Raw genomic sequence first — 14,438 nt, forward strand, 5'->3', positions numbered from 1 at the left:
AGCCGCCTTTCTTGAAGATAAGATTGAAACGTTTCTCACTGCAGAAGTACACAAATAAAAAATATTTAAAAATGTCTTTGCCAACATTATCATTGACGTTTTGAATTGATTGGACGGTCGAATCTTTGAGAATGATCGTTACAGGATTTACTTTTCAAAATTATCCCGAATGGATGGAAGACAACTTATATGAACCGAGAATATTATGAAGTGTATTTGGACTTCAGCTCTCAAAGAAAATATGGCTCATTGAATTTCATTGCAAAACAACCGGAGAAAAATGGTAAATGAGATGACGTTTTCGTCCTTTTCTCAAAGATAAGATTGAAATGTTTCTGAACCCAAACGTCTTTGCCAAAGTTGTCATTGACGATTTTAAAGTTGATGGCACGGCTGATAGTGATTTAGCAATAAATAACTGGTAAATTGTGTGTCAGCATTTTCTTTTTTCATCTTGTCTCATAAATGTTAAATAAGATCTTGGAAATGTACACTAAAAACAAAATAGGTAAAGTAAATGTCAATATCATAGCTTTTAATAATCGATCATACGATTAAATGAGATGACGTTTTCGTCCTTTTCTCAAAGATAAGATTGAAATGTTTCTGAACCCAAACGTCTTTGCCAAAGTTGTCATTGACGATTTTAAAGTTGATGGCACGGCTGATAGTGATTTAGCAATAAATAACTGGTAAATTGTGTGTCAGCATTTTCTTTTTTCATCTTGTCTCATAAATGTTAAATATGATCTTGGAAATGTACACTAAAAACAAAATAGGTAAAGTAAATGTCAATATCATAGCTTTTAATAATCGATCATACGATTAATTTAGACATGGAGATAAATAAATAATTATTCTGAAACATTATCTAGGTCTTTTCAAAGTTAAGAAGAATAAACTGCATTCAGGCGAAAAGATGAGAAAGGAAAATCTTGAATAGGAAGAGATATTTCTTATTTCTAATAATACTTACACCTTTTCAAAACATTTTTAATTCAAACTAAAATACAAATGATTCTTAATAGATTATAGAGGTTTTGTACGGGATAGTGTGCATAATCTCTAAGCTTTTCAAAATGCATCTATGAAAGATTGTGATAATTTAAACAAAATTAATTGAAAGACAATTAAAATAAATTCATAATTAAGTAAATAATCAGAATTAAAATCTTTGTAAATTGTATTCATAAAGTGATATTGAAAACTTGAATGTGGAATGCTTTTCTCTAGAAGACTCTTCTACATAACTAGCTCTTGACTTGTTCAAATCAAATTTCTTCATTCATTACTCAAATTCATAGTGTTTATACCTTTCACAATATCTGCACTAGATACTCCTTCAATCTACAAAACTTCGTCTTCTTCTTCTATTATTTCCTGTTCCTTTTCCTCTACCTCTTCCTCTATTATTTCCTTTTCCTTTTCCTCTACCTCTTCCTCTCTTATTACTAGAAGATTCATCTTGAGATTTAGTGGTGTGAGAGGGAGGAGATCTGAAATTTTCTTTAATGTTTGAACAAAGACTGGAAAGCTTGCACAAAACTTTTCGTAAGAATGTTTTATAGGCTTCTCATGAGATTGCAAAGAACCAATCAACTCTGCAGCTTTAAAAGTAGTTAGATCTTTACTTTCTTCAATGGCTATCACTACTAGATTAGATTTAGAAGGAAGAGATCTCAAAAGAATTTCTACAGCTTTATGTTCTATTAGAGTTTCTCCTTGAGTTCTAAGATGATTCAAACTACCTTGAGTCGATAAAATACCCCTCTAGTGAAATGCCTATGGCAACAACAACAAGCCAACTCCATAGCACCTTCCCCCACGAAGAATAGATCCTAAAGTTGTAATAAAGATTAAACCTGAGAGTAAATAACTTAAATCCCATGCGTAACACAAAAGTTGGATAGGCCAATCAGTGCTCCCAATTCAATATTTAGTAACTTGAAGGTTAATTCATCTGAACGTCACTAAGAACATTCAAAGAAATAAGTCTAAATTTGTGAGGATTCTAATCTGCCCCATCTTTGTTGCCAGCTCATCCAAATGGATAGAAAGCTTCATCTTTGTCTGCAAGAAAGAATGTTGTTACAGGCAAGATAATCATATTGACTAACCTTTCCATCATCATTATATTTAATTGTGCTCAACCCATAGATGGGCATGAGTGCCTACACGAATTCCATATACAATAATAGGCATGAGTACTTATGTTCCAACATCTAAACACAGGCCATTAGAATTGAATAGTGGTGGATATTGATATGAAGTATTGTTTTTCCTTTTTGCAAAAGAAAAAAGAGCAGCTATAAGGTAAAGAGAAACCAAACAAGAATAGAATATTTTATAACCAAAAAGGAGGCATTTACTATAGGGATCAAAAGTGCCAACAATTTTTCATTATGTGAAACCCTGACTGTCAACAACCTGTTGCTTGAAAAGGGTGACGATAAACAGCTATACAAACCCTTACAGGTTGTATGATTCGCTGCGTTTGGTAATCAATGTTCATGATCTTTTTTAACTTCTCGTTGTTACTACTATGAAAATTATCATCCCTTGAATTAAAATAGCCTTTACATTTGTCGTGAGCACATAATATTATCCTTTCGTCGCTGAAAGATTTGTAAAATAATTTGATTGAGATAAAGGTCAATATATACCTTGCAACTATGAAAACAAAGAAGCAATTCGGTATAAAAATTCGAAGTAAAACTTTAGAATTGTTTTATCCTGGTGAACATTGGATCTTCAAAATAACGCTATATATCTCCTTTTCAAATTATGAAGTAAGATAGCATGTATCACAGTATCTACCACCACATGAAGCGACACCTAAAACAACTTCTTTCTAATTCAGTTTGCTAAAAAACAAAAGACAAATGTCTGAAAATAGTATTCTATTTGTTTTTAATGAATATTCTTAAAATATGTCTCAAATTTTCATTTCTGTAATCAAGGGACATTTGATTGGCTGAATCGTGATATGTTTCAATCTAGCTTCCGATCAAGGATTTTCCAAGTCAAATATAAGCATCAGCATCAGCTTTAGATTTACATATTTATGTGTTCAATTTATTAAAAAAAAAAAAAAAATCTAATTGTTGAGAGATGGATTCGATGTCACATACAAATTTTTTTCAAAGGAAGGAAAGAGAAATGATATTTGAATAGTCATAACTAGTCTTTTAAAAATTATATTAAATAGGAGAAAAGAGTTTCTTAGTCAAATTCATACGTATAAAAGATCACAAAAATAAGAAAACTTTCAAATATACTATTCACTTTAATAATTTTGGTTCATAACTTTGATGATGTTTGGCATTTGGGTACTCTAAACTTTGTTCCTTAAAAAATCTGAAGACAAATTGAAGCAAGGAGGGAAGCTGAAGACAAGATCAAATAGAAAGATCATGAGATCTTTAAGATTAATCAGGAAAATGGCACTCTATATGCACACTAGCATGAGGAAAAAGAGTAGAGCCAAAGGCAGACATTGACACGGATTTTCATATACTTGATGTTGGTGAGGGTGGCATGGTGTCATGGGGATAGGCTATAATTGTCGAATCATCCAAGACCTACCTTAGATGCCTTCGAAGGGGGGATGCAAGCTCCTTTGAGCCAAAGGTTGTAGTTGTTTTTACTTTTGATATTTATTGTTAGCAAACAAAAAGCCTACATTTAAGATGGTGGGGAATGAATTCCTTAATGAAGATGCTCCACATCATGCATGTTGTGTAGTTTGGGTTAGCTTTTGTAGTTTTTTTACAATCATGTTTCTCTATGTTTTTTCTCTTTTGTCCTAAAACATGGATTATGTGCTCGTATATGCAGGGATAGCTTTAATTTGGAGGAAAGGGGCAAAGATCTTGTCTAACAACTTAATGGACCATCATTTTCCTTTAACAAAATCAAGACTAATTCAGTGATGCACCAAATTTTTTAGGGTTCCTCTTCTAATATATGTGTTAGTAGGTGAAGGGAAATTGAAGCAAGGAGGGAAGCTGAAGACAAGATCAATTATATTTGCATAACAGATTCCTCAACTTTCCTTATTTGTACACCATTTGTACAAACTTTGTCCCATGACTCAATCACATACAATAAACCTTATCTTATTGTGCACTAAGTGGAAACCCTAAAATCCACCGCTCTTGAGATTGGGTCGGCAAAAAAGTGCAGAAAAAATTCTGCTTAATTACAGTCTTCATATTATATTTTGATTAGCTTAGTCCAGATATAATAAACCCAGATGTCTCTTTACCTTATGTAGTTAGATGGGACGAAGAAATTTCTTGAATAAGGATAATTGTCTGCCATAAAGGACAGCCTCATACAATCCCCAAGAGTATAATATGCAATCTTCTACAGTGAAATTTTGAATCTAAATTGCAGTTTCTAAGATGATAGATGCAGACAATATAATGCCGTGTAAAGCGAGAATGAAGCATTTTCTTTTATACAAAACGTTAAGTATGTATGGACAAAGAAAATTTAGAGTGAGGATTCTTTTAGTTGAGTATCATTGATCAACTACTTGAAAGGAGGTGAGAAACTAGCCAAGAACATGATTTTTGCTCCTAACCCTTCCAAAGGGTCCAGAGCGAAAATCCTTATACACCTCAAGAGGCAAAGACATGTCATTTCCTTTCTAGATACGCCCGAGGAACAAGGTTGGTAGTTTAAACAAGGAAACAAATGAGGCTTAAGAAGAATTTCGCTCGAAGGGTCAGGAGCGAAATTCTCATTTTTGGACAAGATCCTCACTTTGCGATTTTGGTGTTTTTTTTTCATATTTATGCTACATTGATTAATGTAATTTTTAATATCTTTTACTAGTGATTTTTTTTTCCTATAAGGGTTTCCCATATAAATTCCTTATATGTCTCATGTGTATGTCATTTGCATGTTATTTCATGATCTTTCCTTAATGTTTCTAAATGAATTGTTACAAAAAAACATACCAATATTTAATCACACAAATGTCACAATATTCCAAAAATAAATTATTAGTAAAAAGTTGCTAGGGGCAACACCCTTGTATTGATAAAAGATTTTTACATTGCAAGTTTTTGCATGTGTATATTATACTATATCCCTTGTAATCCATAACTTTATCCTATCTGCAACCAACATACCTATCACCTAGGAGTAACCACTTGAAACTAGCATCTGCTAAACATCAAAAAAGAATTTTATCACAAAAATGGGATTCCATCCCAATAGACCTGGCATGAAAATATAACCAGAAAAACAAGGCAAAGGATTGTATGATTGCAGAAGCTACCCCTAGTCCTCAGACTCTGACTCGGCCTCCGTATGAACCTTGTGCACCGCCATTTCTCTAGAAATCACTAGACACTCTAGGCCACACAACTTCACATGAGTCTGACTGACAACAATCTCCTCAAGATCTTTGGTGTTGCTTGGTAGCCACTCTTCTCCTAGTCCCAGTCCCCAATCGTTCTCCCCATCCTCATTCTGCCTCTTTTCGATGCATCCTAGATCACCATTCAAGAAGGCACTCTTGACGTCCATCTGATGAAGCTTCCATCCTTGTTGTGCAGTAAGAGCACATGTAATACCCCTACCCTAATCTATTTCTAACCTTGGTTTAATCTTGATTAGTTAATCGTAATATTATGTTATAGTCAGATGATTGATTTTACGCATCGCTGTTGATGTGGCTTCACACTAGTTGTATGCAAATTATTCAGTGTTCCTATTCCGTGATATTAGTATCGAACTAATGCTCTCATTAAGTTATTATATATGTATCCATGTATGATCTTGGTTGCAGGAAATTTCAGGTACAATGTCGCATGAGTGCGAGGTTCGTCTTCACCTAGATGTACAGGTTTGAGTGTACCTTTTTAATCCTTAGAGTTGGATTAGGTGGTCGTAGGACCCTAGTTGACCTTAGTCGTGCTCCAGTGAGCATCGCCAGTCGTCGTCGGTAATCCCCTTCCTGTTTGGGTTTGCGAGTCGTCTGTTTGGTTGTCTTTCTCGATTTGCGTGCCTGGTGTGTTTGGTTAAATGATTAATTAGTCTTTAGTAATTTTCTTTATTAAATATATGAGTTTGTGCATTGATGATTAATGGATTAAATTAATCTGGTTTCCGTTATGCGATTTCCGTTGTTATTGGATTGCTTATTTTATATTGGGAGTGAATTCGATTTAATGACTGATTTGGAATATTAAATGCATTTTATATATATGCTGTTGAAAAGGAAAGCTTTGTATTTTATCGCGATAGATTGATAGTATTCTGTTGGATTATTAAATTAGAAAGATTAAATTTGGTTAAATGTGGAAAATCGATTTTGAATTGGAAAGCAAGTTAATTTGTGGTAATAGTTAAAAAGGATTATATTTGGGGAATTATTTTTAAATAAAAATTTTAATTTCCAAAAATAGAAATTTTGGGTCAACTCTTCCATATAACCCAAAATTTGGGGAAATTTGGAGGGTTGGACATTTTGGAGAAATTTTGGGTTGGAGAAGGATTTTGGGGGATTCTGGAAGGTGGAGGAATTCTTGAGCTTACAGGGTGGGCTCTTCAGTAATCTCTACCAGGATTGCGAATGAAGGTAGGATTCTGAATCATTTTCTTGTTGCCAAAAGAAATTCTGGTTGAAAGAATTGGATTTGTTATTGAGGAATCATATTGTTAATCTCTTTATTGGACTGTGTTTTATTATTATGGGGTTTGCTGTGTTGAAAGGAAAAGATGGAATTCTTGTATGTTTAATCGAAATATAGAATTCGGACCAGTTCATTGTTATTCCGTTTCTTTTTGAAAACGAACCGTGTGTTTTAAATAGCAAATTTATGAAACTATACCGAACTGTGCGTTTGAAGATCAACGCTGTGTATTTTAATTTTTATGCTGGGCGTTTGTGTTAATATTGCGGACTGTGTGTATTTAAAAAAAAATAAAATTATATTTATTTGTTTTAAGCGAACTGGGCGTTGTTGTTTTAAAAACGTTGGAACTGGGCGTGTTTATTTTTTTTAAATCGTTGGATTGGGGCTGGAGGGCGGGGAGCGGAGCTCCACCCGCTCCTCCTCCCCTCTCCCCCGCACGTCCCCCCCCTCGCACGTCCCCCCCCTTGCTGGTGTTAACGGCTATGCCGCGGCACACTGCGGTGGCCGCAGGGCCGCGGTGGCCGCAGGGCGCCGCGGACCTGCGGGCACCGCAGTGGCGCCACCCGCATGGGCATCCCCTGCGGCTGGTGTTGGACGGCGGCTAGGGTTAGGGAACGGCCCGCCCAGCTCGCCTCCCTTATTTTAAAACGCATTTTTTTTGTTTTAAGCGTGGCTTTTAAAAATGTTTTTTTTTTATGTATTTTTTTTATCATTCAAAAAAAATGCATAGGATAGTAATATCATTTTAAGGAAAGTTATTTTAATGTTAAGTGTTATTTAGTTGCTTAATTATGATTGAAGTGGCATATCCTGATTAATGTTGAATTGGTATTGAGTAAGTTTGTAACGGAGCTTATAAGTTGATTATTATTCCATGTCCATTTTGTGGCTTATGCACTTGTCTAATTAAGTTCTAATAGTGATAATTTCGTCATCGAAAATTAATTGGCTATACTTTGGTCCAATCTTGGATTAATAAGTTTATATCATGTGCGTTTGGAAATGGGTATCTACAATTGAATTTCCTTTATATTTATATTTCCGTGATCCGTATGGTACATCTGGGATTGAAAATTATGAATCTGTAGAGATTGATTTTAAACCAGTATGTTAATGATGTTTGTTGGAGATTAAATATCTTATTTTAGTTGATTGATGGTTGTCTGAATTTTATTAATATGAATTGGTTAAAACTCATTATGGCTTAATTTGCATGTTCGATGCTTTGAACCTTAAGAGTTAGAAAACCAAGAACAACTTATCCCCAGTTGAGGTAGATAACTGTAAGCTGATTTAGATCTTGTAGAAAACTTGATCGACTTGTAATGATTAAATCAATTTGAGGAAATATTGTCTTTTCTGATTACTGCCTTGCGAGTTTAATTTCTGTATTCGCCTTTAATTATGAAATGGCATGTTTTGCTTTGTTTAGTAGGACCCTGTCGTATGGATTGACTTGGGGTACCTGTTTCAGTCCTCGATTCCGAGTTGACTGTTGTATTGTGGTAGTGTCGTTTTGGTCATATCCTCTATGTGTGAGTCGAATGATGATTCGTGGTTGACCTTAGTTGTCAGGTCTCTAGTTAGAGAACCGTCAGTAAGTGTTCATCTTTGAGTCGTGTTTGACCAGATGATTGTCTTTCTCTTCTTGAACTCCGTCCGTCTGATCATGTGTATTCCTTGGTTTGAGTTCGTTGAGTATAGTCTAGTGTCGTATGGGAAAGTGGCTTTCGATTGGGGGCCGCGCCCAAAGTGGTTGCTGGGTAACCCGTCGAAAGTGAGTCTAATAAGTGATAACCTAACAGTAGATTAGAATGTAATCTCTAAATAAGATAATGTGCCTCACACATGGGACGAGTGCTATCATAGACTCGACATGCTATGAGAAGGCCTGAAATGGCAAACCATCTTCCTTGTCTTCACGAGAGGATGTGTGGGTCCACATAAGGCTTGGATGGGCCGGAAGTTCGGATTAGGTTGCCAGGGTGACCCAGTGTATGGGGTCGGGACCTATGAAGACTTGCCATGGTATCCATACCAGGTTGTGTGATGACACTTGTCCCTACGTTCGCTAGTGTGTTGTCGTATTGTCCTGTTAGGAGTACCTTTGTGAGTCATCCTTTGTCTCTGCCCTTGTGAGTGTCGGATTCATGTTAGACCTTGGGTGGTGATGGCTCAGTCTTGTGGATGCTCTTCTGGACCTTTGTATTAGCTTGATTATGTTCAGCTGGATCCTGTTCTTTTCAAGGATCGTTTATGTATTAATTGACCGATGCGGTTGTTTGTATATTGTTTATGTATCGCCTTGATGGCTGGATTGTATAGTGTAACCTCTTGTATTCTTAACTTTATTATTTATCAAAGGGGTCTTGCAGTTGCGCAGACCCGGAGATGTAGCCCTTAGGGGTGAACTCCGAGATCATTATGGTGTTATGTGATGTATTCTCTCATGTTTCCTTTATTCAGCTTTATCATGTATGATTAGCTTATGTTAGAATGGTTAAGTGGATAATTGAAATTAACTATAAATGCTTATCTTCAGTTCTTTCTTGAATGCCATGATGATCGAATGTGTAAGTGGTTTAGATGAGATTTATCGTAAATGCATGTGTGTAATCGTCCTTTAAATGCAATAAGTTGGAATATGGAATAATCTATCTTAGAGTAATGAATTATATTCAGTTGTTGCTAAGGAAATTTAGTATGCTTGAAAAGATCTCATATGATTTTGATGAAATCCTAGTGTATTAGAATGTTAGATGTATGGTTTGTAATTTTAGATGAAAAGCTTGAATGAGGATTATGAATGGATCTTATGATGAATCTTCGCTTGTGATTTATATTTCCCTCTTTTGAAAGGAATTATCCTGATTATGAATTATCTCGTTATTAAGATTTTCAGCTTTTGGATTAATTGTGTGAGTTTAGTGAATTGTGAAATTTAAGTAATCTTGTTGGGAAACTCTTTAGGTGTTAGTTGATGTCTTCCGCTATGTAATCTGAATCTTTGATATCTTGTTGCATCTTATGTGTTGTAACTTTAAAAATAAAAATAAAAAATTTGCACTCTATTCTTGTGTTATGGCTTAATCCCTTCGGGGTTTCCTAGCGGGGCATTACAGCACATACCACTCGAATAGTTTTAATCTTTGCAGTGGGTGCAAAGGTTTCTTCAAAATCAATACCCTCTTGCTGAGCATATCCTTTTGCAACAAGACGCGCCTTGTACTTGTCGATGGATCCATCTGCCTTATACTTTGTTTTGAAGACCCATTTGCAGCCTATGGGTTTCTTTCCTGGAGGTAGATCAACAAGATCCCATGTATGATTCTTCATTAGAGACTTATATTCAACATTCATGGCATGTTTCCAATGAGGTTGACTGAGAGACGCCTTCGTAGGGGGGATGCAAGCTCCTCTGAGCCAAGGGTTGTAGTTATTTTTACTTTTGATATTTATTGTTAGCAAATAAATATCCTACATTTAAGATGGCGGGGAATGAATTCCTTAATGAAGATGCTCCACATCATGCATGTTGTGTAGTTTGGGTTAGTTTTTGTAGTTTTTTTACAATCATGTTTCTCTATGTTTTTTCTCTTTTGTCCTAAAACGTGGATTATGTGTTCGTATATGCAGGGATAGCTTTAATTTGGAGGAAAGGGGAAAAGATCTTGTCTAACAACTTAATGGACCATCATTTTCCTTTAACAAAATCAAGACTAATTCAGTGATGCACCAATTTTTTTAGGGTTCCTCTTCGAAAATAATTTTGGTTTTCCGCTTAGTAGCTAATAATATGACTTGTGTCTCAAGATTTAAAATTCCTAATTCACCTTTACCTTTTAGTTGTATAATTTTTTTTAAAAGTAGCTCTAAGGCCAACCTTAATATCTCAACTAGTTTGAAGGAATTTATGAATAATTCTATTTAAATATTCATAGCCTTTGTTTGATGACATCTAGCAAGAAGAGTAATAAACATGTGAAGCAAGGATAAGTAAATTTGTAACTTAATTATTTTTTCTTAAGATTGGAATTTTTTGTCCCAAGTAGAGAGTTTATTTCTAAGTGTGATAAGGATCTAGTTCCACATCTCAAAAAGGATACTCCCAAAATAAAAAGGATACCGATATATCTAGTTATTTTTTCATGTTTAACTCACTCTCATTCTTTCAAAATTCATTGAGGGATATATCAAAATTGTATGATCAAATATTAGTTTATAGTTCTTATTAAGAATCATAAATGAAATATTATGGGTTTAGAATGCTAAGGTATAGTTAATCCCCCTTTCTATTTCTAAGTTTTTTTAAAAAATATACTATCATCAACAATATGTGAGCTAATATTAATTTTCTTTGAGAAATGAAAATACCTTACATAAGATTTATTTTATGTTCATTCTATAATAAATTGTCCAATGACTTAATTATAAGAACATATAAAAAAGGAAAGAATAGACAAAGCTTCTTGATAGAGCTAAGTGAAATGAATTAGGCATACAATTATTAACAACCAAATATGAAATTGAACCTTTAAATAACTTCTAAACATGTGCTCAAATCTTGGGCCCAAAGCCCAACAAATTCAACATATTAAGAATATTTTTTTGTGAATTATGATATGCTTTATCAAAGTCTAGTTTTACCAAAAATGTAATAGACTTATTTTGAGCCAATTATCTAGCTTCTCAAGCCAAAATTAAATTATCAATAATATATTTACCACTAAGAAACTCTATATGTTAGGATCTTGCTATCACTTGCACTAGAAGTATAATTAGAATACTTAAAATATGAGCAATAACTTTATAAGAAGTGTTAAGTAACATAATTGGATGCCAACCTTAAATCATGTCTTCATTTCTCATTTATGAAGTAATTTGACTATCCCTCTATTAATATTAAGACCTAATGAGACATTCTCAAAAACCTACAAATATACAAGATAAAAAACCTCCTTAATGATACCACGTGGCTTGATAAAATTCTATTAAGATCTCATTAATGCCAAAACTTTTATTAAAATCCATTGAGAAAATAGCATGTTCTAAATCTTCTAAAGAGATATTATGATCCATAAACTACTTATAGCCAAAGATCAATTTTATTGCGGAACAATATTTAACTCTCTCTTCTAGTGTTAATTGGATATCTGATGAATGTTGTTAATCTCTAAAATAGTTCTCATAGGAATATTGAAACAATTTTCAAATTTATCTTACTAGGGTCCATATGTAAAGAGCCAACTTATCTAGTATTACATCAGTATTCTCCTTATTTTTTATTTTTCACTTAATAGTTGAAAAGGTATTTGGAACCTCTATTAACTTCCTTAAATTAATGTCATGTAGCTCTACTTTTAGTTTAGTGTCCCCTATAGATGTCAAGTTTATGTAGCTAAGGTTTAGTGGTGGGAACATGAACTTAATTGCTATTATTATTCAGGTTTTCACTATCAATTTTTCTTTGTATGCTCCAACTTCCCTTTGAAAGGGATTCTTCTTGTGCTTTCATTGCCAAGCCATTCTTCTACCAAAGGAATCCAAATAATTCTAGCATACTATGAGATTACAAAGCACCATCACTTGATAGATCAAAATACTTGATTCATTGATCGATACTAGTTGATTCGCAATGCAAGAATTTATATTGCATTAATTATAACAAGAGTGGAACATTGCAAGGGTTGAACACAACCTTTTTGAAGACTTTGATGAAGCACCTTTACCAATCCTCTTTTCTCACCTTTGAAACACCAAACTAGATACGTTAGTAGATATCTTGACTATAAAACCTACAACCATTTGCACAACATAAGAGAACATAAATGTGTTCCCAACCTCCATGCACAACGAGACACCTTTCCTCTTAAATTCCTGATCTCCTTCGAGTGTGCCTAATGCATCCTCTAGTATTGCACACAAGACAACTTTCCTCTAAAAGTCCACATCTCTTCTGATCATGTCTAATGCCTCCACAAGTGTTGTGTAAAAAATCCCTACTTTTCTATATGTAAATCATCCACCAAATACCTAAACATGAGACACCTTTCCTCCTAAAGTACACATCTCCTCCAAGTATGTCTAATGTCTCCTCAAGTGTTGTATAGATCACCAACCAAACCATGAATACACCAGGTGCACCCACAAGAAATCTTATTCCCCTTTCTCCTTGAAGGGACATATAATGTCAAGCCCCTTCTTTTATTTAGGGACACAAATAAGGTGCTTCTTATGCAATGAATCATCCCTGAGCAATAAGCTAGCTTGGGAGGATAATAAAAATATTTCACCTTGAACCAGCAATATATCATCTTCTCTACTCTCTAGAGTATAAATATTTAATCAATTTTTACATCATGATATGAGTCGTCATCGTTAGATGAGTCATTTGTATGCACCCTAAAACCATACAAGTATTTTTCACCTTTAGTCATAGTGAACACTTAATTTTCCTTCAACTTCCCATCGATCAGATTGTTGGCCTTTTAAATGAAATTCAACTACACATGTCTAATTTTCTGCCAATAGAAACATTTGAATTCTTTCCTTGTTGAAATACTATACTTATTCTTAGAAATAAAAGCACTTTCCTCAGCAATTAAATTACTATTATTAACTCTACTTCATCAATCAAAGAAGAAAACACAGTTTCCAAATTGGGATTTATTTTATTCAAAGTGAAAAAAATATGATCAAAACTTGAAGGCATACTACTAAGTAAGAATACCTTGGCATCATCATAATTGACTTTAGATTTTACACCTATAAGTCGGTTAAGGATAGAATGAAATCCTCCATGTCTTCCATCAAAGGGTCCTCCCTTGGTATTAGGTCTAGATTTGGGGCAGGTAAATCTACTTCTAACAGCTCTTTATCTAATATGATATTATCCATTTCATCACAAGCATATTTTACTATCTACTCCTCCAAAAACCCTATCTCCTTTGGAATTGAACCTTCTTCACACTGTAATTTGGGATTTTCTATTATAATCAACCCTAGGTGGTTCTACCTCTTCTTGTAGGTTCTAAACTTTTGGAGACTTGTAGGTCTGCCTCTGGCTATGTGACCTCCTTGATGATCTATCCCTATTGTGTTATAGGACTGCCAATAGCTTCTGTGTTACACATTTGAACTAGCCCTTCCATCATTTCATTGGGAAGATTTTTTCTCTTGTCCACTTTTATCCATTTGACCCCCATCCTTTGATGTCATACATCTATCTTCCTTTTTTTTGTGTAATTTTGTCTTTTATCATTTGTATTTGGTGCATCCAAAATACTCAATCCTTCTTCCTACTTCTAACTCTCATGTGATTGTATATGATTTTTTATATCGAGATCCTATTGGCTTGTATCATCTTTGGTGCAATTAGGGTATGGATTTCTTATTTATTCATTGATTGTTGAACCTTGGAATAATTGGGTTCTAAATACTTTTGAAGAGGCATCTTCCTCCTATCTGCATCCCATCGACATCTATCCTTTGATGCCATTTCGAATTCACTGTGATTATCTTCATGTTGTATCTGGATATGTGATCTGAGGGCATCTCGACAAGGAGTTTAGGTTTATATCTATTTTTCTTATTAATGAAGTCCTCCTCAACACCCAAGAAAGTTCCCAAAGCATCCCCGATCACATCTAGGGCCTCAAAGTTCTAGTATTTCACTAGAAGCCTATATAGGGAGATCCATATAAACTTTTTATATATTCATGCCTCGTTGGATCAAAATTTGGGACCCAATTTATTGTGAGGAAATCATTCCCTTTGAAATAGAGG

This window comes from Cryptomeria japonica, chromosome 4, assembly GCF_030272615.1.
Source record: "Cryptomeria japonica chromosome 4, Sugi_1.0, whole genome shotgun sequence".
Classification (NCBI taxonomy): Eukaryota; Viridiplantae; Streptophyta; class Pinopsida; order Cupressales; family Cupressaceae; genus Cryptomeria; species Cryptomeria japonica.